General features: G+C 46.9%; 2 long non-coding RNA genes across 2 annotated transcripts in view; one reads left to right on the top strand and one right to left on the bottom strand.

Moving 5' to 3' along the window:
• The window catches only part of LOC135902991 (uncharacterized), a 157,987-nt gene that overhangs the window by 30,053 nt on the left and 102,472 nt on the right, over positions 1-25,462 (bottom strand). The window lies entirely within an intron of this gene.
• LOC135898989 (uncharacterized) overlaps positions 6,732-25,462 on the top strand; it is a 125,955-nt gene continuing 107,224 nt past the window's right edge. Inside the window, exon 1 of the long non-coding RNA XR_011509075.1 lies at positions 6,732-7,044. This is a non-coding gene — a long non-coding RNA (uncharacterized lncRNA). The remainder of the gene's footprint in view (positions 7,045-25,462) is intronic.

Below are 25,462 nucleotides of genomic sequence, written 5' to 3'. Positions count from 1 at the left end.
ATCGTTATCGTGTTGCTAGTTTTTGTGCTGCCGTTATTCACGCAGCGACGCCTTCCAGCTAACTGGCTTGAACGTAGGCTCACAATTCTTCCTGCGCGGACAGCTCCAATTTGAGCCCTGGCTGCAGCGCAGCGGAAAAACGGCCGCCAGTCGGCTGTGAGTAACTCGACCCCTTAATTCGTGACAGATTGGGTCGTTTGTCCTCCGACTTGCCCTTTATCTCGCTCGGTATTTTGTTTTTCTTATACAAAAGAAGGGGAAGATAAAGAAACGGTGTAGAAACGCTTGCTTCTCAGGGAAGGTGCATGATGAATTAGAATTGCCACCGATTAAGTCCCTTGTGCCTTATCGCAGTTCCTGGGGCTGGATATGTACGGCCACGAGTGATCACTTAGTGCCACATCAGTTAACATGGTATTGACTAAGAGCCGCTGTTTCAAAGGATATTCTCGCATGTTCATCTCAGTCCATGCAAAAAAAGAAAAAATACGTCTTATGCAAATGATTGCTTTCAGGGAACGCTACATCTTCGTGCTATTTTTATATCAGTAGTGTAGAATACTGCAGAGTGGGCTTAACTTGTAAAACGACGTCGAAGCTCATCGTATGTTTTCTTGCTTTTCATTTTATCCGAGACTCAAAACATCTGATGCGAGAAGCAGCGACTAAAGTTAAATAACCAGGTTAATGAATCTTCGGGAATACCAGACATGCTAACCATGTTCAATCACCCATCCGGAAATAAGACGCCTTTCAAACAACCATTTCCTCAAATCAATATGTCTGAAGAAAATACGATTGCTCTTACATGAGGATGTATGAAATGTTCATCTGCCATGCAGGGCTCACCTAGGTGACACCCGGAAAATGTGGCCGGAAGTAATTGTGCTTTTAGTGCTGCTCGTAAATCAGCGGCCGCATGGTCTTTGATCCAGCTATCGCGGTAAATCATACACCACGTCATCAATAAAATCACTGCGAACCCGTACCTGCAGAATAGAGAAGCAACTGCGACAAGGGAGGCATCTACGCTGTTTTACAGGTATTTCAGGATTTTACACTGCTTTCAGTTTCCTCAATCCTATTCGGTTCCTTTTTTTGTATGCTTAGATACTTGCATCAAGCACGTCGCGATGCTGATTTAAGTTCGACGCCATCACTGGCCGCGAAGACTGCCCAATGGAGAAGAATGTAAAAACACCCCGCCGAATAACCATATGTGGTCAGAATTAACGTGAAACCGTCCACTCTGTCGTCTCGCAAAACCGACGCAGGTCTTTATGACGCAAAAGCCTTTCAGTCAGTGACGCGCGCGTAGTGCTTCATGGAAGCCCATGGATCCGTAGAGGTATACAGCGCCCCCCCCTCCTCCTCCCTCCCCCCACCTCTTCGTAGCGAACATGTCATTTTTCACGGTCCCTGTATGTCAGGCACCAAACCGACCGTAATTCATCTGCACGACGTACAGGCACTGGCTTAGTGCATGACTGCTGATCACGCCGCGAACAGCGAGCATACGTTGTTGTAGCCGCATACGAGTGACGAACAGTTGAACCGAAAGAAAAGCCTAGCGAATTTCGCCGCTCTTATACGGGGCGTAAAACTCACTCGTACGAAGAATTGGGGGTTTATTTATAAAAATGAGACAATCTGTTTCTGTGTTCCAACAATATTGCTTAAAAAGGACAGAAAGAAAAGGACGCTGCATTTCTTTGTGAGATTTTGGTGGTGTTAATTATTGTATGAAAACTGGGCTGCTTCGAGGGTTCCATATAACTCGATGCGCGTATTTACGCACTGTAAACGCGAGACAGTTCGGCCCTGCTGGATGAAAAATACAATTTGTAACTGCCCTTTGCTTCTAATTACAAATTTTTATATATAGTCTGCAAATCCAGTACAACTAGGTGAGCCCTGAGTAGCGCAGGCAGGTGTTAGCTGGTACGAGAGCACAATGCATGAGCATGATGTGGAGGCAAGCCCGAACTAGATTACTAGGCATGGCGGATGACGTTCGCGCAGATATTTAGAGATCATCAATCTTGGGCCTCTGATAAAACTTGAAACAAACAATGATCCTACATTGCAGTCGATGCATAAAGAAATGTGCTTAGAAGCTGCGTACTCAGACGTTTCATACAAATAGCGCACTTAAAAAAAAAATATAGAGTAAGGTAAGAGAAAAAGGACGCCAGTTCCGCAGGACTTTTTGCACACTTTGCTTTCTACAAAAGTGGAGAGACAAATGAATGCTTTTTCTGAGATGTCGTTCTGGCCACGGATATTTCTTTAAGAGAACGGAAGTCCAGAAGCACATTTGATATTTTGTTAGACGCCACGAAGGCTAATGTTTTATTTGACCTACTCTGCTCTGGCTTTGCTGTGGCTGAAAAAGAAGTAGTCAGTTATAAATGAAGAACCGCGAACGCAGTTAAACGATGCCCCCTCAGACATAAGATAACCTAACCCTTGGTAGCTCCGAGTCTATCAATGTGATTTATATTGAGCTGCAAGACATCTCGTAAAGCGAACACTGGTACCATGCTCGTTACTGATAATTTTGCTTGAAATCTATGATAAACCTTGAGTTCAGCACAAAGAAAAATGTATTTTTGTCTTGTTAGGTGGAAAACTTATTGAGATCCTAACAAATACCATTTTTTTCTCTCTCTCTTCTCGAACAGGTCAAGCGTTAAGAAACGCGCTTACGGCGGCTCTCTGATAACAGTGCTAATTTTTAAGCCGTCTATTTTTTATTGGCAGTTATAATGTGTTAAAGAACACGTGTAAAACAAGACATGCAGCCTCTACGTTCAGCACTCTGTGTACACGCATACGCAGACTTTCCTTGTGCGATTCCATGTTGTGCGATTACATGTTAATAACTGCTATGTTGGGCTACACGTTCATGCGAATGGGGATTTCAGCAAACAAAGAAAAAAAACTGAATATTCCAGTTTATTCACATGTAACATAATGCCCAACTGGAATTCATGTAAGTGAATGTAATTATAACAGAAAAAAATGTAAAGAACCACTGCATCAGAACCTCAATGCCACAGCCATTAACATCAGCAGTGATTCCTTCGCTTGACTTTGCAAGTATTCCTTCTTACGGCTGTTTTCTATGACTTATCACAATGAGTACCTTTTGCTACTGTAGCGTTTTACACAACTCGAAGATAGATGGGAAAATAGTTTCCGCTCTTAACGGTGGCCTCGAGCTTCTGCGTCGGTTGCACATTATAATTTTATAGAGACAGGCTTTGGCCAATTAATGCATTTGCTATGATTAGCGTGCCATAGTGGGTGACGCCAGCACAGGCATATGCTATTTACAAGGCGGACGCATAGGCGTGGTTTTCTTAAAATCAATTTTCGGTCTTCAAAAGCCAACTGCAAGGAAATTATGGACCGCGTAAAACGCGCCGTTTCAGATAACTTATACGTATACACTAGCCTCTGTGGAAACCTTTATGCTTAAAATGCGAGTGGGCACTTCCCGAAAGGCTCGCAAAAATATACGTTTTTCATACCAAAACTGACAAAAAAAAACACCGCCGTTAGCTGTCGTAGGAAGTGATGTACTATGCTGAGATTAGAGAACCAGCGCCCGGGTTGTCTGCTTCCCTTGCTTGTATTGGCCGCGAGATCGACCTATAGGTGGCAGCACCGTCGCCCCGTTAGTGTGGATGCGTCGCCCGTGCGGTGTGTGGAAGTGTAGGGAGCTACTGTTTTCATTTCGCGATTCTGTGCTGCGTGCCCGCAGAAAACGCTTCATTTACCATCGTGAGGTTTTGTTTGGTTCGGCAATGCAGCACATATTGCTCAGAGCCAGGGATAAGCTTTCACTACTATCCCGTTGACGCGGCACGTCGCCGAGAATGGCTCGTCAGGCTGCGGAACGGCAAGGCCCCTTCCGAGTATGCGATGGTGTGCAGTAAGCACTTCGACGATGGTGCGTTCAAGCGTTCGTTGACGAAAAAGGATGGCGAGTAGTCCAATATGATATCACGTTTGGGAATCCAAATCGGCAATCTGGGCATTAATGTTTGCTACATGCGTAGTTGCTGTGTGGTTGCTGTGCGTGTGAAGATCATTGCAGTCCGCGAAAGTTCGTGTCGGCGTGGCCTGGGATGCCAGTAATGAGTTGCCTGTGCTTTTATATACTTCCGCAAGTAAATTAACCGCGTGTCCACGCATGCAATTTATTCTATAAATTTCATGCGCCGCCTGCACAGTGAGTTCAAGGTTCGCGCTCAGCTGCGAGTCCGTTTAAACGACCGTCACCGAGCGTGACTAGTTGTCACGTTTTTCGTTGTCTTTCCTCAGCCACGGGAACTGTTCTCCGTGTTCAGAAGTGTAAATACGAGCACCGAAACACGGCAAGTGTGTACGCATGATCTCGTACAGATTAAACAGTGTCGTTTCGCGAGCCAACAGCGGATGGTCCATTAAGCGATGAACGAACATGCGCGAGCGAATTTATTGCTACTGCTCATATTGATATATTTTTTCCTGTCTTTTATAGGGGGGCGGAAAAAATTGAAGCCCGATGCACTGCATTCAAGCACCACTGCAAATTCAAGTGCCTGCATGCGAAAGTAATTAAAGGGATCTAATGATTATGATACAACATAAATTATACGTTGCATGCTTTATTTGAGCTTCGTGTAACGGTTGCAACTGGTTATAAAGCGACTCGAAAACATTTTACAATGGTAGTAACACTCTGAAACTAACTCGTGATTTTGTAGGTCTCGCTAAAAACAAAAAATTGATAAAGCAACATAAGTTCTCTAAATTTATCGCATAACGTAAACACATCGCAAATCAGCGAGTCAGCTTAGTGTGATGTAATGTAAACAAATCGCGATACGCGCCGCGACCAACTACATCCGAACAACTTGAGGCAATACTTTACCCTGCAGGGCATGTGCAGTTCAATTCTGCCATTTTTGTCTCGTCGGTCAAATTCAGGTCGACTCGGTGTGGGCCTTTACTAAGCGCGGACGATTGCAGCACGAATGCGATAACGTGCACAGGACCGTCAGAGCAGCAGGCGGAAGCGACGGCACTACACTCAATGATGTGGGCCGCCGCAACGACTTGGTAGCCTTCGACGAGACACCTGACACCGTCCCTAACATGGTTGAGAATTGTGCTTAGAGGCAAGGGTGCTGTAAAACGGAAAAAGAACGCATGTTAACCTCACAACACGTTGACAGGAGACGAGCGCACATGGTGTGGTCGCGCTAAGCAAATGCTTTTCGCATCAGTACACTAAAAACGTACAGCGATTTACTTTACGAATTTCCGTAACAAAAATGAAAGAATAACAGGTTGAGAGGTTACTAACCATCGCATAAACCGTCCTCGACAACATCCATCGTGATTTCGCGAACTACGATCGCTGCACACTGCGGCTGGAGCCGCGACGGGCCGCCGGCATCCACACTTGGGAGCTTCGTCACCTCGCCGCTAGGAGCCGACTCTGTTCGATCTCGAGGCCAATACCGTTTCCGTGTATCAGCGAACAGGTCCCGCATGTGTGTTAGCCACAGAGTTTGCTAGCTGCTGCTTGCGCTGTGCCAACGCCGTTGCACGCCCGCGATGTTCTTTGAATGCGATATATTCTCTGAGTCCAGCCGCTTTTCTCTATCTGTTTGTCTTCGTTCAAAAGCAGAGCCTCGATACGTTCTGCCTCCGCTCGTGGAATAGCACATTGGGGTGGCCAAGCTGAAGGCGCGGATAAAGTCCGTCTTAATACGGAGGCGATCCACGCGTGGTGCCGTTACGCTGGTTACATTACATCGGTGAAACTTGGATGCTCTACAGTCAAGTGGGACTGGCGAGGGAACAGAACATGGCCCTTGCATGCCCTATCGAACGCCGGAGTCGCTGGAACAGGGTGCATGGTGCGCCAGCTCGGCTGACTAGCAGCATGCTGGCCTCGGGTTCCCTGAAGCTAGCGTGTTGCGTTTGCGCCTTCGACAAACAAAGAAGCGCTCGCTCGTCATGCACTTGCACGCTTGCGCTGCGGCAACAACTGATCACCGAGCTGCTGCGGGTCACGCTTAAATCGCAGGGTAAAATTTCAGAGATCTTAGCGTCTCGCGCACGGCGCATCCGACTTCATCGGCCTCTGCCTGGCACGCTGCAAACGCCGGACTCGTTGTCCGATCAGAAAACTACCGCCATCTGTAGTAAACGATGATAAGTAGCTGGGACTCGGAAAGGTCGGGCTAGAGGAGCTCGGTGGTAAGTGCGCGTAAACTCATGTCCAGAGAGGCCGGACTGCGGCAGCGATAAAACCTCACCCATTTCGCTCTGGCGGCATTGCATCCCTGCATGGCTTGGCTTGCCGCCGCATCTACACCATGGCCGCCGCGTGGCGTTTCACTTCGTGACAAAAACAGCATGCGGTTCCTGCAGAACCCGCATGCTGCATTCTAGCATGTTTGTTTCTAGCGCTGTGTCAGAAAGGCTTCCGTTCGTCTACTTCGACACGTCCTATGTAGATACGCTCGAAATGTCTTGAAGATGATGCACAACCGGAAATGATCGCTCGAGATTATCGCCCCTGAACACATTATCTTTGGTTTTCGTGCACAATGTCGGCTTACAGTACTTACAGTCACCTGGAGAAAGCGTTTGCCAAAGAGATATTGATGAGTAAGGGACTGCGCTGTTGAAATGTAGCTTGTGCAGCTTCGTCAAGGGCAGTTTGCACGCTTTGTGCACGTACGCCGGTCCGCGTCGCTCTTCCCTGCTGCGCCGCGGCGCGCGCTTGCAGTGTGAAAGCTGGGACAGGAAAAACGTGTTGGGACCTTCCTCTACACAGCGTTGTGTAATGCACAGCCATCGTTCGTGTTCTAGTGCGTATTCGAGCACCCGACGGCCATGCAACGCATCGGAATTCTTGCGACAACTCCAATCCCGGGCGCAACAGGAGGAACGCACACCGAAAGAGACGCGCGTCAACTCGCAAATGACGAGCGAGCAGTGCGCCTGGCTCCCAAGGCGCAACTGAGAGATCAGCAGGTGCGTACGGTGCCTCAATAGAGTGTTTTAGTTGAGCGTGTTTACGCTCCGCTCAGCAGCTGAGCGGAGCGGAAGCGCGAATGCGCATGCGCCGTTCGCTTAGCCGTAAGCGGGCTAGCGGAGCGAGGAACACGGTCCGCTTAGACACCGGGCTTCTTCGATTTTCCACTTCTGGCTACCCGCGGGCTGCCAGAGCCAGCCAGAGCGTCTTCGTTTTTCTCGGGTTGCTCCGCCCACCGAGCTACGCACTTCCGCCGGGCGTTCGTTTTGCTCGCGCTGGACGGTTCTGGCTACCCGCGGGCTGCCAGAACCTGCCAGGACGATTTTGGTCTGGCTGCTCTCTGGAAGTTCTCTGGCTAGCAGACGACTAAAAGAGGCGATGGGCGCTCGCCGCCATCTTTACGGGGACTTCACGGATTTCAACGCGGGCGCTTGAGGACTTCAATTTATCTCGCTCAGCCAACTGTATACGGTCATCTCCGCATTTCCTTACTTCTAGCGTTATCTTTTTAGGTGCTAACGCTCCGTTCCGCATCGCGAAGCGGTGTGATACGAGCCTTGGTGAACCGTTTGAAGCTTTTGTGTGTGTGTGTCCCCTGATTGCTTCTTCGCGGCGGTGAACAGCGCGCCGCGCTCTCATGCGTGCATGTTATCTGCATCGTGTTCCACGCAAGTTGTAGACGCTCATTCACACATTGCGGTACATCTTGGTTTCGTCTTTCTCTGGTGGCGTTCCTTTTCACATAATTCGCGTATGTATATCTCTCCTTTCTCTGCAGTTAGCGAAGGCTTTGCAGTTAGCCCGTGTTCGCTCCGTTTCTCTGTCGTATGCTTAGGTGGCAGCTCGAAACCGATATGTGTTCGAACTGCAGGCCGTTGATCTAAGAATACACTGATTGCACTCGGTATATTTAGACACACGTACATTGGCTTATTGCTCTCATGATTGTGACCAATGTTGTTTTTAGTGTGAAACGTTTCGCTGGTCACAGGCGACGTGCATTTTCACGCGCCAGCTGCGTCCAGCTCCTTAAATGAGAAGCACCATCAGCCACAACAAACTTTCTGAAATCGAAGCCTAAGCAGGTCGGCGCGAAATTTTATGCGTGTGAGACGTACCCGATAACCTGCTTTCTCATCTCTTGTGATGATACAGCGCCAACTCATCAATGTCGCCGGTGGGCGACGTGATCGCTGCGAACAGGGATCTTCCAGCTATCGCTTTCGAGTATACAATCACGATTTCGCGTCTTGTCATCTGCCGCGTCGGAGGCCATCTGTTGCGCTGCGCAAGGCGGGGTTGGCCGAGTACGCGTCCTGCGACGAGTCGCGCGAAATCGCGCGAAAGCGATCGTATTCCTGAATGCAACTATACATTTTCAAGGTGGCAACGCATAAATGGGCCGACTACGCCGAGCGCGCGTCGGCCTCGACGGGCGCTGCCATGCTGGTAGCATGTTTACATTTGGCCAGCTGTACCGGCGTTCGATTTTGCAAACTTCGGGCAGGTTCGGGTTGTCTTGGGATCCCAGCCCACGTGACTTCCTGTCAGAACCGGAACTAGCTGGCTGCCGTCTGGCTACCAGCGGGCTGCCAGAACTGCGAAAATCGAAGAGGCCCACCGTTGGCGTCCAAAAGGATTGGATTGGGAAGCAAGCTCGCTGGCTATCACGTTGCGCTCCCCAAAACTATGCTTTATCTTCCATTGGATCATATGGATTGGGAACGCAACAGACGCACACACAGATATATATATATATATATATATATATATATATATATATATATATATATATATATATATATATATATATATATATATATATATATATATATATATATATATATATATGCTTTTCACAGCGTGTTCACAGGAGGTATTTAGAGATCTGGATTGGGAAGAATTGGGGGTAAGAGATAATTGAGAATAACTTAGTGACTTGCGATTCGCTGATAATAGCGCCTTGCTTAGTAACTCAGGGGACCAATTGCAATGCATGCTCACTGACCTGGAGAGGCGAAGCAGAAGTGTGGGTCTAAAAATTAATCTGCAGAAAACTAAAGTAATGTTTAACAGTCTCGGGGGAAGAGAGCAGCAGTTTACGATAGGTAGCGAGGCACTGGAAGTGGTAAGGGAATGCATCTACTTAGGGCAGGTTGGGACCGCGGATCCGGATCATGAGACTGAAATAATCAGAAGACTAAGAATGGGCTGGGGTGCGTTTGGCAGGCATTCTCAGATCATGAACAGCAGGTTGCTATTATCCCTCAAGAGAAAAGAGTATAACAGCTGTGTCTTACTAGTACTCACGTACGGGGCAGAAATCTGGAGGCTTGCGAAGAGGGTTCTACTTAAATTGAGGACGACGCAACGAGCTATGGAAAGAAGAATGATGGTTGTAACGTTAAGGGATAAGAAAACAGCAGATTGGGTGAGGGAACAAACGCGGGTAAATGACATCTTAGTTGAAATCAAGAAAAAGAAATGGGCATGGGCAGGACATGCAATGAGGAGGGAAGAGAACAGATGGTCATTAAGAGTTACGGACTGGATTCCAAGAGAAGGGAGGCGTAGCGGGGGCGGCAGAAAGTTGGGTGAGTGGATGAGTTGAAGAAGTTTTCAGGGACATCCAAAATTATCACCTGTCCGGGGTAGTCGGAGAAATATGGGAGAGGCCTTTGCCCTGCACTGGGCGTAACCAGGCTGATGATATATATATATATATATATATATATATATATATATATATATATATATATATATATATATATATAATTGTATACGTTTTACTGTATACAATCGAGCAAAAGGTGTTTTTATTTTCTGGCATTACCCTGAATTTGGCCAGAGGGCGCTGCAACTACGAAAGAAATTAGGTGTTATGGTATTCAATAAAAACAGTGACAGGCAGTGGTAATACAGGGCAAGGAAATATCTCGGGTAAAAGAATATAAGCACCTTGGTATATGTATAAACGAAGGCAACAGATATATGGATACACAGGGAAAAAACAATAACAGTGAAGGGGAAGAGAAATGCAGCCATAATGAAGCACAGACCGGTATGGGGATACCATAGGTACGAGGTGCTCCGGGGTATGTGGAAAGGTGTAATGGTTCCAGAACTTACTTTTGGAAATGCGGTTGTTTGCTTTAAATCAGGGGTACAATCAGGACTCGATGGGAACCAAAGGTCAGTGGGACGCCTCGCATTGGGCGCTCACGGGAAGACTACAAATGAAGCTGTGCAGGGTATACTATGGGCTGGACTAGTTTTGAAGTGAGGGAAACGCAGTAAAATTGATTATGAATAACTGCTGAGGAATGTGGAAGAAAGTAAATGGGCTGAAGAATGTTGAGGTATCTGTACAGGAAAAAACATTGATTTACAGTAGGGGAAAAGAACTAGGAAGCTTACCAACACGTATACAGCCTGTAGGGTGGGCAACACAGCAACAATGAATGTCAAGCGGAAAGTCAGAGAGGCTGAAATAATGTTATGGGTGGCAGCAATGGAAAAGAAACCTGCCATGAGTAACTATTTAAGAAGAAAAAACGAAATTAGGAGAGAAACAATTTATGATAACTCAAAGGGAAGCTCATTACTTTTCGAAGCGAGACCAGGGCCGCTATTTTGTGGCGATGCCTTATGCCTTATTCTATGCTATTCTTATCATCCACTACACACAGCCGCCTGATCGCGTTGATAATGTGGGCAGACCGTCGCTCTGACCAGTGGCCAAGCGGGAAAAGCCTGAAAAAGCATAGAATCGGAAAAGGCATCGCTCTACAATACCGTCCCAGGATGCCTTAGAACACGCACCTATAAAGCGAGATATAAGAAGAAAGAAGAAGCATCTACTTGCTGAGGAAAAGCTAGAGAAACGATGGAGCATATTTTATTAGAATGTGAAGACGTCTACCCAACGGTCGATTAGGCACCACTGGCCTCCTTGAAGCCCTTGGGTTCAGCGAGAGCAGTGGAAAAATAAACATATCCGCAATAGAGATTAGTAAGAGGCGATTGGAAGATTGGGGGAAGAAAAGTAGGGAAACGACCAAAAACGGAGACGTACAAAAGGAAAGTTCGCAAAAGCGGATCAGAAAATTTGGTTGTGAGAGAGCACAGGTTTTTTTTTTTCTAACTTGGGTAGGACATTAGGCAGTACAATATCAAGAGCCTGGTGGTGCAACCCACCGCCCAGTTTCAAAGGGGATGCTCACAACATCCATCCTTTGCATCTGTCCGCTCCGCTACGCTAAACGTATCACTAAAACATGAAAATCACCCGCCGCTCCGCTTTGGCTCAGCGGGGCCACTCGGAGTGGAGTGCACCTCAAATACGCTCAACTAAAACACTCGAATATTCACCACATCCGCATCGCTGCCGCTTCGCCGTCAGGGGCACGCGTTGTCTGCATAGGCGCTGTTTAATAGCTACTAATAACAAATATAGGCTATTACCAGCCCAGCGGCTTTGCCACGATTACTTTAATATACGCTATTGACATTTATAGTGAAGTTAACCCAAGTGAAATTTCGTTGAAGTAGGCCTTTAACCCCGGAAACACCTGCTGCTACCCTTTGAGATCACACTTCCTCGTATTTCTACAGGGAACGTTACAATATGGAGCATAGAAGACAGTATTTCAATACCAGCAATATTAAAGTAAATGTAATACGACTTAACTAGGATTCTTTATTGTTACCCTCCTGTCAGCGCTTTACAAATGTAGTCAGGGGCGCTATAACGTAAAACTATTCCAAACTTTTCTATTCCAGTTCTGCACTCAGACCTCCGCGATTAGTCAAAAACTTTTTTGAACCACTCCCACTTCATGTGCCTGTCACGCGACGTCACGAAAACCGTGATAACCACCCATCTGATATGACGCGTACACACTGATTATGCACGATTTGATTGAACAAACGAAAAACAGTTATTTCTGATTCGAAGCATTTGCGTCATTAGCCTTCGGCTATTGGTCAAAAGATTTCTGGTTACACCCACTTCGCCTGCCTGTCACGCGACGTCACAAAACCGCAAAAACTCACTACGTCAAGGTGACGTGTACGCGTTAAAGATGCATTAATATGCCGAGCAAAACTGAACTTTCATCTGAACAGCCGCAGGCAGCCCCGTTCCGAAAAGAATAAAAGATGGCTGCCGCCGATCTCTCAGGCACTGGCTGCTCGCACCTGCCGGATAGCTTGGGTTTATGTGCGTTTAATAAAACTTCTTGCGGGGCCGTGTTGCGTTTTCGAGCACTTTCGGCACGTTTGCGACCTCGTTCTGCCAACTCTTCTTCGCTGAGGATCCGTCTTAGCGTCATTCTTAGGCTTCCGTTGCATGCCACCATGATTTTCAACCAGCCACCGCAAGCTGACCGAGGGAAAGCGGAGACGCCGGCACCACCCTCTTCATCCGGTTATCGATATTCAGTGCAGTGGCTCGGCCCACGAATCCCTCTCCACTTAAACGAGCTCTTCACCTCTTGTCAGTCAATTAGATAAGGCAAGCCGCTCAGTGTAGGCAATGTTATTCGTTTTTCAAGCCAACAAAAGTTACCTCCTATGAACGAGAACAGCGTTTGTGGGGATTTGGCAAATTCGACGCGCCATCGCGTGGGCGCATTTCACCCATGTCTTAGCCATGCCGTTCTTGCTCCGAACCAGTTTTAGCGGTGGCGCTCCACTCGCCATGGTTCGTGGGTGAGGGCGGAGCTAGTGACGTCACGGGAGCGGCCCCTGGTGGCTACTGCCGTGACGGTGACGGCTCTCTTGCTCCTTGGGACAGCGCCCGGTACGTACGATGCTTCCTCTAGTCCGCCGACACCTTTGTGACTAGGAATGAGCTCACGCACGGCGCCTTTGCCCGTGCGGGGAGCGCGTACCTCGTGTTGTTTCCTATCCCGACGCTAAGCCTAAGAACGGGTGCCTAGTGCTCGCGCGAGGTCGTACCACGCCGAGCCGCACTCATCGAAGGCCCAAGCCGAAGGAGATTGCCCGAGCTCTCGCGAGTTGGCCCATTGGTTATCGCCAGAGCAAGTAGCATAGCCGCCGGGACTTTTCCTAGCGGCGCGTCCCAGCTTGAGCCTGTGCTCTCGCAGCGACGTGCTACAGGCGCCCCTAGCTGTATTTTTCGCCCTTGGTGCGGGACCCCTTTGGTTCCCCGCCGTCCCGGGACCGGGCGTTTGTGCAGTGTTGGGTGCCGTTGGAAACAATAAACGGTTTCCTTCATTTTAGGGCAATACTGTGTTTTGCGTGCGTCGCTCGGTAGCCCCTTGTGGCCTGAGCTCGCGCGCAGCGGCGCTAGAGGCTGACGCGGCCCTGTGGCTCGCTAAGCTCGAACCCGCGGTGGTCGGTACTCCTGTGAGACCCGTAGACCCCACACGTTTGATTGGTCTGTTCAGACAACCCTGCGGATCACCGCCCGTTGCTTGCGTTGGCGGTTGCGTTGGCGGTTACTTGCGTTGGCGGTTGCGTAAATTTGACGTCAGAAGATTGGAATAAAAGCATATTGGAATAGCTTTACGTTATAAGGTCCCAGTGCTAAAACATTCAGATATTCTATGCGCAGTTACCCGAAGCGACAACGCAGCTTGTAAAGGTGGCTAGCTTCGTTGCACCGTTTAGGAAGTCCACAGATGAGTACATGGGCACGTCAAAAGCAGAAAGAATCCATAACAACTTTCATCGAAAAAATAAAGCCTAAATATTAGGGCGCCTATCACTAGAACCTGTGTTTCTATCAAACACAATATTTTAACAAAATATTGTTTGAAGCATGTGCGACCGTGACATTCATGGCGTTTTATGCTGCAATCCAGCAAGCTGCAACGGGTGGAAGCGCATCACTTTTTAATTTCTTTTTCTTCTCATTTGTCTATACACACACGCGCGGAAAGAAGCAGTGGATGACCGAGTTTGCATCGAGTGACACGCATTGCTCATAGCCAGATATTTCATGCGATCTCTCCAGTAACTGACGGCTGACGTGACCGTCATTCTCTCTCTGCCCTAATAATTCAAACACTCGAGGAACCACCATACTAGCTCTTATTCAATGGCGCCATTAAAAAAAAACGTCGCATGTTGGAGAAGATTGTGGCTACACCCATAACCTTGCCAAGCTTGACGCCAAGTAATGTGCCTCCCGCCACTGTCCCTCAGTAATTCTGGCGTTCTGCTTCTAAGCACGAGGTCGTGCTTTCGATTACCTGCCGCGGTACTCTCATTTCGATGGGGGCGGCATGCAAGTACACTAGTGTACCGTCCTTTGGATCCGTATTAAAGAAGCCCGGATGGTCAAATTTAATCGTGAATGCGCCCCTTGTAACCCACTGTGCAATGTCGTGTTGTTAATCCCCATAGTTGAGTACCCTGCTCAAGCATTGCCGTTCGTGTGACTTGACTACTGAACAACCGGATAGCGAACTAGCAAGAATGATGTCCTCAATGCGGCTCTTAAAAATGTCATTGTATAAACGAACAGGAAAATTGGTTGCCTTTTGAATGTTACTCGAAAAAATAAAAGGAGCAATTCCTAGCGCCTAAACTGTTCTACGTCATAAAACATTCGAGCAAGTTGTGGGCGAAATTTTAAACGTTCGCTATTAATGCCCCGAAAAAGTGGCATGACGTTACCGAAGCATCCTAGTTATTGCGGCACAATTTCGTAGAGGCGTCGTTGACAAAAGCGTCCGCAGAGGCAGTCGAGACGGTTTTGACTCCTCTTTATTATGGACGGATGCTGAAAGAGAACTTCATTTAACATGACGGCACAAGCTATCTGGATCTCTCCGACGACTTCGATTTGCCGGGTGTGGGACTGTCGCTACTTTCTCACTCAACAGCGGCGGAATGCGCTAAGCCGCGCTCTTCGTATCCAATTTTTTAGCCAAAAAGTTTTTATCTGGAAGCGAAGCTTCCATAGAAGCCCATAGGTTCATAACATGGCGGTTCATCAGCGGTTCATGGGGCTTAGCATGGAGGAAGAAAAAAGTGAGGACTGAGCATTAGGACACGCAGCCAGCCTTGGTAAGCGAACGCTTCGTGAAGCCCATACATCTGCTCCGTGGTGAGCCAACATGTGACCTCTCGCATCGAGATAAGGGAGCAAGAATCGAGAGTTGCTGAGGCGTTCGGTTGCTGAGGCGTTCCCAGTAGCTATGCCAGAAGTTTTTATTCGGTGCGCGCTGCCGTGGCTCTGCCTGCAGAGTGGGAACACTAAATCTGACCACGCATTTTGACGTGCGATCACGTGTCGGGCCACGAGGGTTGGCTTCAATCGTGTTGCGGTATGCTCCCGCCTATCTTTTTGCTTCCTCCATGGGGAAGCCATCTGTGTGACGAGGGAATACTTCCGCAGAAAGAAAACTTAATGTGACGCATATCCAGTAAAAACAGAAGTGGCGTCATTTTGTTCTGAAAGGCTCGAAGTTTGTTTTGGTTGTCTCCTGTTAGAGCTGTATATTTAAACGCCCCGCCATTCGACTTCATGGGCGTGTCGTGCTTTCAGCATGGCGCGGAAACTCCCTATGCATGCCTTGGGACACTGGAACCTTGGGGCATGCCGGATAGATGGATGGATGGACGGATGGATGCGTCCCCTTTGGAACGGGGCGGTGGGTTGCGCCACCAAGCTCTTGCTATTATACTGCCTAATGTCCTACGTATAGTTTAAACAATAAAAAAGAGAAAAAAACAACACTATGTACTACCCCACCCAAATTTTCTGATCCCCTATTTCGAACTGTGCTTTTGTACGTCTCCGTTTTTTGTCGTTTCCCTACTTTTCTTCCACCAATCCTCCAATCGCCTCTTACCTATTCCCTATTGCGGAATTGTTTACTTTTCCTCTGCCGATACGTGGCGGCAGCGCCACTTCCACCACTGGCGGTTGCCGGATATCCAACTGGAAATAATTCACAAACAAAACAATGCTTTCATGACGTCACTGATGAGGTCAGAAGGTAGAGGGAGTGGGCGTGTCGCCGTGAGGAGCAGGTTTGCCGCGAAGCCCTCCTTTGCCACTTCGTATGCAAGCTGGCTGTCTTCGTGCGCTGTTGCAGGTCCGCTGGCTGCGAGACGACATTGGCCAAAACGCGGAGCAGAACCCGTTGAAATGGCCTGTGTTTACGAAGCGCTTTTTTTATGCCGCGGTCAGCTTGGAGGCCTCTGCTCCTATATTAAAGCGCTGGGACAGTGCTCGTACACATCAGTGCCAAGCAATTATAATGAAAAACATTTATACAGCAAACCGTTATTAGCTACCAATATTCGCAGGTAATATATTACATATCGTCATTTTCTGAAAGTAGTCGCTTTGAAATTCCTAACGTGTGGTTAAGTTTATGGCTACAGTTCAACTAGTCTCCAGATAAGGGGGGGGGGGGGGGTGTAGTATAAAGAAAACTTCATGGCACCATCAATCGTTCATTTTGTTCGCGGATTGTGAACTGGATCAACTAAAGCTGGCCGATTTCTCAGTCAGTCAAAACTCAACACGTGTAAAAGCTGACTTTGCTTTCAATTCACACATTTCGTACTGCAAAAAGACTGACCTCCACGCAGTTCGAAAGTGTCAATCTGCAGCAACAATTTTCATTCACAACTGAAATTTGTACGTAATGAAGCGAACATAGATTCCAGAAGATTCAAACCAGTGCAAAAATTAACCCTCACGGGCTGGTTACATGGAACTTGACTATCACGTATGTTATGACAGTAACACATTTTGTGGCTTACAGGAAAAAGAGAGTACAACACATGTATTTCCCTGAGAGTATGAGAAGTAAGGAAACAGAATTTTAAGATGGCTACATGCATGTGCATGAACAGGAAGTAGCCTATGATTGCTCTCATTATTTAAACTACACATTGAATGAGTGAGCATATTTCAATAGAGCTTACAAACGCATATAATCTGCCTGTCGTCATAATTTGTGTCATATTCATATATACAGAAAACACGGCGAGTACTAGGACACTATTTTGATACAACAGCAACGAAAGTAACCAACCGTTCATAAAGAAAAATTAATAGCACTCTTCATCACTAGGGGGATTACGATTTTGTACTTAATTAGCATTAAATAGTGTACACTTGTATTACTGGCCTTATTAAATACATTTTGTCGGCAAAACAAATAACATTGCGCCTCGTCTATATACAGCTGCTCGAAAACTTGCACACACCGAAGCTGAGCCTAACGCAAGGTATATGAGCGTATCCTACCATCTACGCTCCGAAATACAGATAAAATAAAGAGCTTAAACCTTCTTCAGTACGATGCCTCAGTAGTGATGCATAAAAGCGCAACAAGAAATTACGTGCGCGCATCCTTTTGCCGTCATTGCTCTTGAAATTTGATGAAACATCGCGGCTGTCTTTTTTTTTTACTTTAGCCTTGGCTGTATGTGTCGACAAAGGGTACACAAAATGTGTAGCCCAACAAACACGCGCTCAAGCGATTCAGTACAAGTATTTCACCGACAGCAGATGGGCTGCCGTCATGACGAATTGGTCGAGTGACTCTGTTCGTATGTCAGTCCACTCAGCCTTGCACAGAACTGGTTTACTCGTGCAAAATGAATAGCTGCTCAGAAAATAAAGTGATATACTTGTGATTACTAGCTGTCATTAGGACACCTGAAACACTTCGCGATCAAGCTTCTCTGTCTTATCCGCCCCATCATCCTACTTGGGACGGCGACCGAAGGAGATGACCAAGCACAATCCGACTTGTGATATCGCAGAGCGAGTGGCAAGGGTGAGCGGAAGTAAGCACGACGGACTCGTAAAGGCAACCACTTCCCGTGCTTCGCCCTATTTAATATTCACATAAACAGAAATTAAAAAGAAAAAAATAAGTTGTGAAGTCCGGCAGCCGCTTGGAACGCGCATGTGCCTTGAAAGCGAAACTAGCTCTCGCCTTCCCGGGGTTGCTTTCAGCGCAAAAAAGCGATGCAAAAAGAAAAAGAAAAAGAAAAAGCTCAGCCGCAGGAGTGTCAAATCACACGCCTGCACGAACACCGTTTCACTGTAGGTCGAGGAAACCTATGAGTGTAGAGTGCGGGTCGCACTGTCGGATGCTAAGCCAGTCGGCCAGCGCAGCCGTACGTAAGCAACTGCACAACAATCTGGTAGCTGTAACTCACTACTTTTGACAGAAGACGCTGAAAAACGATGAAACTACCCACGCCACCACAATTGCACACTCCAAGAGCTTAGCAGTGCATTGCAAGCGATAGCGGCGTCATCAGCACCTCTTCTGGTGGGCGCCTAAAAAGGTATTTATTGATAATGATCAAGAAAAATAGTGTGGGTCTTTTCTTTTCTTGCCATAAGTATACGTAAAATGGATTAGGCATTTTATTTTCGTTGAATAAATCAAGCTGTATTTCGCTTTGATTAAAGAACGCCTTTTTCCTTTTCAATGTTTGTTCCCTCCTCACATAGTCGCGCTTCAATCGCTGCTCACATAACCGCCCTTGCTGATTTCGGTGACAATTTGTTCTGAACCACTTTTCGCCCGAAACTTCGCGATCTATTTGGATCGACCTTGTTTCTTACGTTAAGAGAAGGAGGCAACCGAAGTGGCAGCGCATTTAATTTACAGCGTTGTATGAGAGCGCGGATGAAGCAAAGCTCGGAGAACATAACAGGAGATGAAAGAAGTGCGGTCAACAGATGGCACGATCACACCTCATGAATTTGTAGTCAGGGCTATATTCTTACGGCAAATCACTGCACACTCCTAACCCACAGCTTCCTTTTCCGGACGTCAGCTACAGCGACGGCAAGCGCAATGGCGCTCGCCTGTTCGAACAGTCCGCATGATTTTCGTATCAATGGTAGTACGTAATTTTATTCGCCATTTCTTTTTTTAAATGTCACCGTATTGACGTCTCGCTTCATTTCATAGACAGGATTGCCGTCCGTCGTAGGCATACGTTCGCTCACACCGTAAGCTACAGGATGAGCAAAACCGTGGGCACAGGCACTACGTAGCTTAGGCTTAGTGCTGAAGTGAAACTATGAGCAATAGCATGAAAGAAGGCTGAAGCTGAAGAAAGCTGAAGACGGAAGAGGACAGAGAATTGTCCAACAGCAACACATTCCGATAATTAGTAACGTTAAGGCGTTTTTTCGTTGTTTCATCTCGCATGAGGGAGTAGAGCCTCAAAAGCGTCGTGAAAAATAATAATGTGACGCCCTATGAGCGAGATAAAGCTAAATCTAGAAAAAGAAACCTCTAAAAGTGCTCCAACCACATCACTGAGAAACCTGATGGTTGTCAGGGACGGATATCGCACTTGTATTTGCTACCACCGAATAGAGTGTCATGACGAGCAGGAAAAGTAAGGCTATTGCGCGCATAAAGAAACACAGCCTATCGGCAGTTAAGCACAAGTTCACAGCACAGCATCAATGTTACAGTCTTCCACAGCCGCGCACTCCCAACAGAATTATGCACTGAAACTGCTCAATGCACTTTGAGATAAGTCAGAGCGCGCCACAAATATAGTATAAGCACGCGCCACCATCGGCTGTCAGTTGTGGCCTTTGGCCAATCGGCCGAAACAGCGCGTTGCAACGTTTGCACGCGTCAACTCGAGCGGCGCAGATAGACATAATTAGGTTCGCAATTGTGTTCATTCCTTCCCTTTTCGGCAGCTTTGAAGGCTGTTTAGATTTTGTGAATCGACTTACGCTTACTATTCGCGCAAGTACCTATATTGTATATTGTATATTGCTTATATTGCATAGAAGCTTGTATTACATACAAGCCTTTTTTGGCGACAGCGCTTGACTTTGCAGCGGCTAGCAGCGCAAGCTTTCTGACCTTGTGAACAGTTTTAGCCTGATGAATACGTTTTTCCTAAGATTTTCTTACGCCAAAATTTGTTCGTAAGTTCGCTTAGTGAATTCCGCCTCAGATTATTATTCTGCGACTTACCGCCACTTGTTCTAAGTTTTATTATGGCTTGTAAATTTAATAACGTGCACACAGCCCCAGCTTGCTTCGGACAGAAGTCCCCGCTTTGTTTTGGCGAGGCCTGAAAGGTTAGAGTTTGAGAACACGTGCCTACTGATCTCACACTTTTCACTGCGGGAAGCAAACGAGGCCACTGCAGAGAAAAAGTTACTTTTGACAGGATACACTTTGGTGAGTGTAACGATAACAATGTGTCGATCTCTTGAGATTCGTCAGTCACGCCGAGTATATTGACTCGCACTGTTTTAAGATAGCCGGAATTTGACGACGACTGTTAACCTCAGCATATGTGTAGGTTGCAACGTAATTACCCCACATGTATCTGAATGCTGTAGACCATGCGTGGTTATTGCCACAAATGCCGCTCCGGTAAATACACTATCACTTTCATGACAGTCTTCGAGAAAGCAGCAGCACGGGGATCCCATAGAAATTCCAGCCATTTGACAAGGCAAGCTTCTCCATAAGCATTTCTTAGGCACGAGGGCTTTTCGAGAGAACTGCCGGGCCAATCTCGGAAGTAGAACAGAAAAATAACACTGGACCTCCAACTTCGTATATTTCTTTTAATGCTCTCGGTAGGGAATTTCCAGGTCCCACATGAAGTTGAATTAGGCGGAATCTGTGGGGATGTCATACATGTCTGATGATGTCAGAAACCCCGCAATGTCGACCGCAGAGAAAGCGAAGGCAGCGAAAGTTGACAATCGGTAATTTATTCAATGTAAGAGCAATGCACCTTAGGAGACATTTTTAGTTGCCTTGGTGAGAGGTATTACTTACGTCGGGAACAGGCTCCGGCATGAGACTGACTTTGAGATCCAGGATGTTGAGGCTATTATTGCGTGCTGCAAAGAGTTTCCGTCGCATACAACATGCGTACAGCGGAAACGAGACGAGATTCCACACGTGAAACTCACCGGAACCGTGCGTAACCTGCATTCCTACAAGCTTGAAGCACCTAGAGTGTGCAGTGCATGGCCTCGATGAAACTTTGGGGCATTGAACAGGGGTCTGAGCACGTGTTGAACACGTGTCTGAACACGGGTTGAACACGTATGACTCGAGCACCCTCGAGTCATACGAGGGGAGATCAAAAAGTTTTGTAACTTGGCTATATAACCAAATTTCTGACAGTGATCTCTCTTTTGTATAGGTCATCTCTGCAGCCTAGCAAGGTCTGAATATGAAGCCTTCCTGTTCGTTACTTGGTCTGCATCAGCCATTGAAACATGGCGTCCTCCACGATTTCAAGCTTGATCGTTATCAAATTTTTGTGCGAAGAAGGAAGTTCTGCCAAAGAAATACACAGTGGGATGGTAAATGTGCATGGCAGTGAATGTCCTTCATGTGCTACGGTGACTGGGTGGTTCAATTAGTTTAAACATTGCCGTGTGCACGTGGGAGACGGCCCAAGACGACCCAACCGAAGTTGACGGAAAATTGAACGTTCTCATGGGAGTGCTTTCACTATCATCCACGATGTTTTGGGTATGCAGAAGGCCTCGGCACGATGGATGCCACTGAGCCTGCCACCGCAAGATCGACACCACCACGTGCATTCATCAAGGGAACTTTTGCACCTCTATTCATGCGACCCAAAAAAATTATTTCTTCCGCCATGTGACTGGAGGTGAGGCGTGGCTGCATCAGTGAGACCAAGAGAGAGAGAGAGAGAGCAAATGATAAAGGAAAGGTAGGGAGGTTAACCAGGACTGAGCCTGGTTGGCTACCCTACAGTGGGGAAAGGGAAAAGGGGACGGAAAGATTAAAAGAAGAAGAGAAAGTTAAATGGGGATATCGGTCGGTCACTCAGTCCGGATCACAGACGCTGACTTAATCCAGTAGCTTTCAAATATCGCATCAGAGCTTTTGTGGTCTTTTGTAGCTGAAAAAAACAGCAGTGGAAGGATTCGGGGTCCCCACCCCCGAAAAAATTCGAGACCCAACGCTCATCGAGGAAAGTGATGGTGACACTTTTTTCGGACGCAAAGGGGATGCTGCTCATTGAATATGTTGAAAACATTAGGACAGTTACAGGCGAACACTACGCCAACGTTCTTCGACAACTGCGCAAAGCCACCATGGAAAAATGCTCAGGATTAGTGAAAAGAGGGGTCCTCCTCCTGCACGACAACGCCCAGGTTCACAGGTCTCTTGTTGCCCAGGCTGCCATTCGAAGGTGTGGTTTCGAACAGCTGGCCACTCACCGTAGAGTCCCGGCCGGGGCCCGAGGGACTTTTATTTATTTCCGAATTTGAGGAAACACCTCAAGGGAACGAGGTTTGATGACTTGAACTCGCTTCAAACTGCCGTAGAGGTGTGGCTTGGCAACCAGGAAGAATTTTTTTTTTGCAAGGTATATCAAAAGCATTCCAGGGAAATGGGAGAAGTGCATTAGTGCGAGGGGAGATTATGTTGAAAAATAATTTATTTCCATGGTCTGGCAGTTGTATTTTTATGCGAGTTGCAAAACATTTTGATCACCCCTCGTATTACGATGTCTGTAACCTGATCATCGACACCTCAGGAAAGAACAATAGTAGGTGATTTCGCTAAAAACCAACCTGTGCTACTGAAAACACCTTACTTCGTTGACTATCCTACGTTATTATCTTGCCGAGACTTAGCGCTGGTAACCGATAGCTGGCTAATCATTAACCAACACTCTTATACATCAGGAGGCATGGGCAGTGCAGGTGGGACGTCATGCGGGAACTTTTCATTGCGGGCACTGGTGGTGGCCAGCGCGATTTTAGCCCGTGTCGCGCGCATTGGTGGCACGTTAAAGGCCAAAATTAATCCGGAGTCCCCCACTACGTCGTGTCTCATAATCAAATCGTAGTACCGGCACATAAAACACCAAAATTCAATTCAAGTGCGATTTTATCCGCGATTTACCCTACTGTTTACCCATGATTCTTGCTGGTAAGGTCGACTTGAATTATAAGTAGAGCGCGCAGCTCTTCTGTTATTGAGGAGGTGTTCGATTAACGTCAGCTACCGAGCCTTCGGCGGTGCGCCAAATTTCTCTTCACGGCACAGGGTGGGGATATTTGACGGAATATACTACTCAATAGATTCTTACTTGAATTTTACCTAAAATGTGTAATTTGTTAACGAATTAGCCTATGTGCCACAAGTCATATGTGAAAAGAAAAACACCAGCGCATTCGATTAGGTGCAATTAAACTTGTTTCGCACGTGCGGACCGATAGAAATTCGCGTCCCCGAGACACATGCACGGTACCGTTCAACTTTCGCTTCAGATAATTAGATGATATAGTCACGTAATCCTATTAAATACACAGTTGATCAGAAAAATTAGCGTTAAAGGCCTTTAAAACTGCCTTATGTGCCGTAGTTCGTTGATGTCACAATATGCATCCGCGCTTCTGGTGGCAGCTGGAGGCACAACGTGAGGAGGCTGTGTTTGTTGGATAAGCTTATCAGGTCATGATTTTGCCAACACCTCTGTGGGGCTGCTTCATGTATGCGCTAGTTCAAACGTTGTTCCCTTTCACAGAATTCGTTTTTAGCCAATGTAACAAATACAAGCTAGCTCTTCTAAAATAATGCCTGTTCACCATAGGCGATAAGCTTAAAATTATCAGCGCTGTTTGTATGCGTCATCCGGAGCTCTAAAGAGAGAGAGAGAGGCACAACAAAATAACTTGTACTGCGAAATATATTCACACTTCTGTGAATTTTCCTTTAAGGAGTTTCGGCCGTACCGCCCTCATAATGCTCTGGACAGCGAGGTCGAAACTCAGCCCTTTCCCCAAAACGCTGCAATTCAGGAAATGGAAGACAAAAAACATCACAGAGTCAACTTTATTCAGATGGTGGTGGCGATTTTTATGCTACAAGATGGGTTAACTTGGCAGACTTGGCCTCCTATAGCTCTGCCTGAGTGACTCTTTCCATGTCAATTATGTCACCATGAGTAAATCAGTCCACTCTCTCGCAGAAATGCGAGAAGAATGCGCGACCCTTTCTTGTGTACTATCCGCGGTTCTTCCTGGAAAACCAACTGTTTTACACCTTCGTGAGGAAAGCCACTTCTTTTCATGCTGTCCAGAAACTTGCTCCTTTCATAACGGAAATGCTTGCATGAATTGCTCCATGTCGCCCACTTCATTACACCTAGTACAAAATGGGGAAACAGCATGGCCGATTCTAAATGTCCATGGAGGAGTGTTGGTAGGTACCATTCTTACTCTGTATAGTAGGGTGCTAGCTCAAAATAGTCTCGTGTTTTTCGTTGTTTTTTTTTGTTGTTGTTGTTGTCTTTCGCTTAATTTCTGCACACCCTCATCACTTACACTACACTTAATCGCGCATAGGATAATATGCAAGTAACGCCGTTGCAGTATGTTCGACAGGGTATTTCTTAAATTGTACACTAACAGTTATAAAATAGGGGCACGTAAAATTGAGAAATGAAAGAAGGTCGAGAGAGTAGAAGAGTAGAGAGAACGGAGAAGGGGGGAGGCGACCTCTGGCATACTTATGTTCTAGCTGTCCATTCTTCGGTTGCATAAACAATACGGTAAAATCAGCCATGCTTGCTTTATCTGCCGCACAAATATTCCCAGTGTGAAAATTGCCTAGTGTGAAAGTGCCTTGGTGACGATTTTAATAGCTGCTGGAAATGCAGAAAGAAATTCGTTCTGACACCAGCCGAAGCAACGCTGAGAAACTGAACGCACAGGGACATCAGGCGACTTACACGGCGTACAGCACGTAGCGAACGGCCGGAGCCCTCTGGCTGGAGCTAATCTCATTACCGTACGTCTTTGTCAAAGACACAGAAGACGGAGTAAACTCGAAACAAAGGAAGCATAAAACGGCAAGGAAAAGCTGGAACACGGAGTAACTTTGAAACTGAAAGTGGGCTCATTCGGAGCAGGACGTCCATTAGGCGAATCTTCAGCGTACATGCTGTGGTATTATATGCCTCCTAAAAGACGATGTCACGAAGCTCTTCAGTCCTCTCCAGAGGAAGGCAAGAAAAATACGCTGAGTTTGGGAAGTTTTTGTTCCTTAAAGGCAGAGTGCGCTTCCACTTTCTGTTTATTCTTTCATCTCTTCAATATCCCTCGTTCCTGCCTTTTTCTTCCCTCATCTGTTTCTCTTTTCAACCTTTCACTGCACTTTTTCTCCCGTAATGTAGGCAGAAGAAAGTAACGACCTGTGCTTATATAGTAAGAAGCCACTTTGGTGCGGCTGAAGGGACGACCGCAACTGATGAATTTTTAACGCTTGACCATTACCGCCGGGGAGAGCTGCCAGGGTGGGTTCTGGCCTCATGGTCACAAAATGACACTCCGAACTTTAAATGACAAGTAGTTCCCACTGCTCGTCATTTCGAAATGGATTCCGAGTACTGCGTGCCATCATGACCGGCTGC

The sequence above is a fragment of the Dermacentor albipictus genome, chromosome 1 (assembly GCF_038994185.2).
Source record: "Dermacentor albipictus isolate Rhodes 1998 colony chromosome 1, USDA_Dalb.pri_finalv2, whole genome shotgun sequence".
Classification (NCBI taxonomy): domain Eukaryota; kingdom Metazoa; phylum Arthropoda; class Arachnida; order Ixodida; family Ixodidae; genus Dermacentor; species Dermacentor albipictus.
This window is presented reverse-complemented; position numbering and strand designations above follow the sequence as displayed.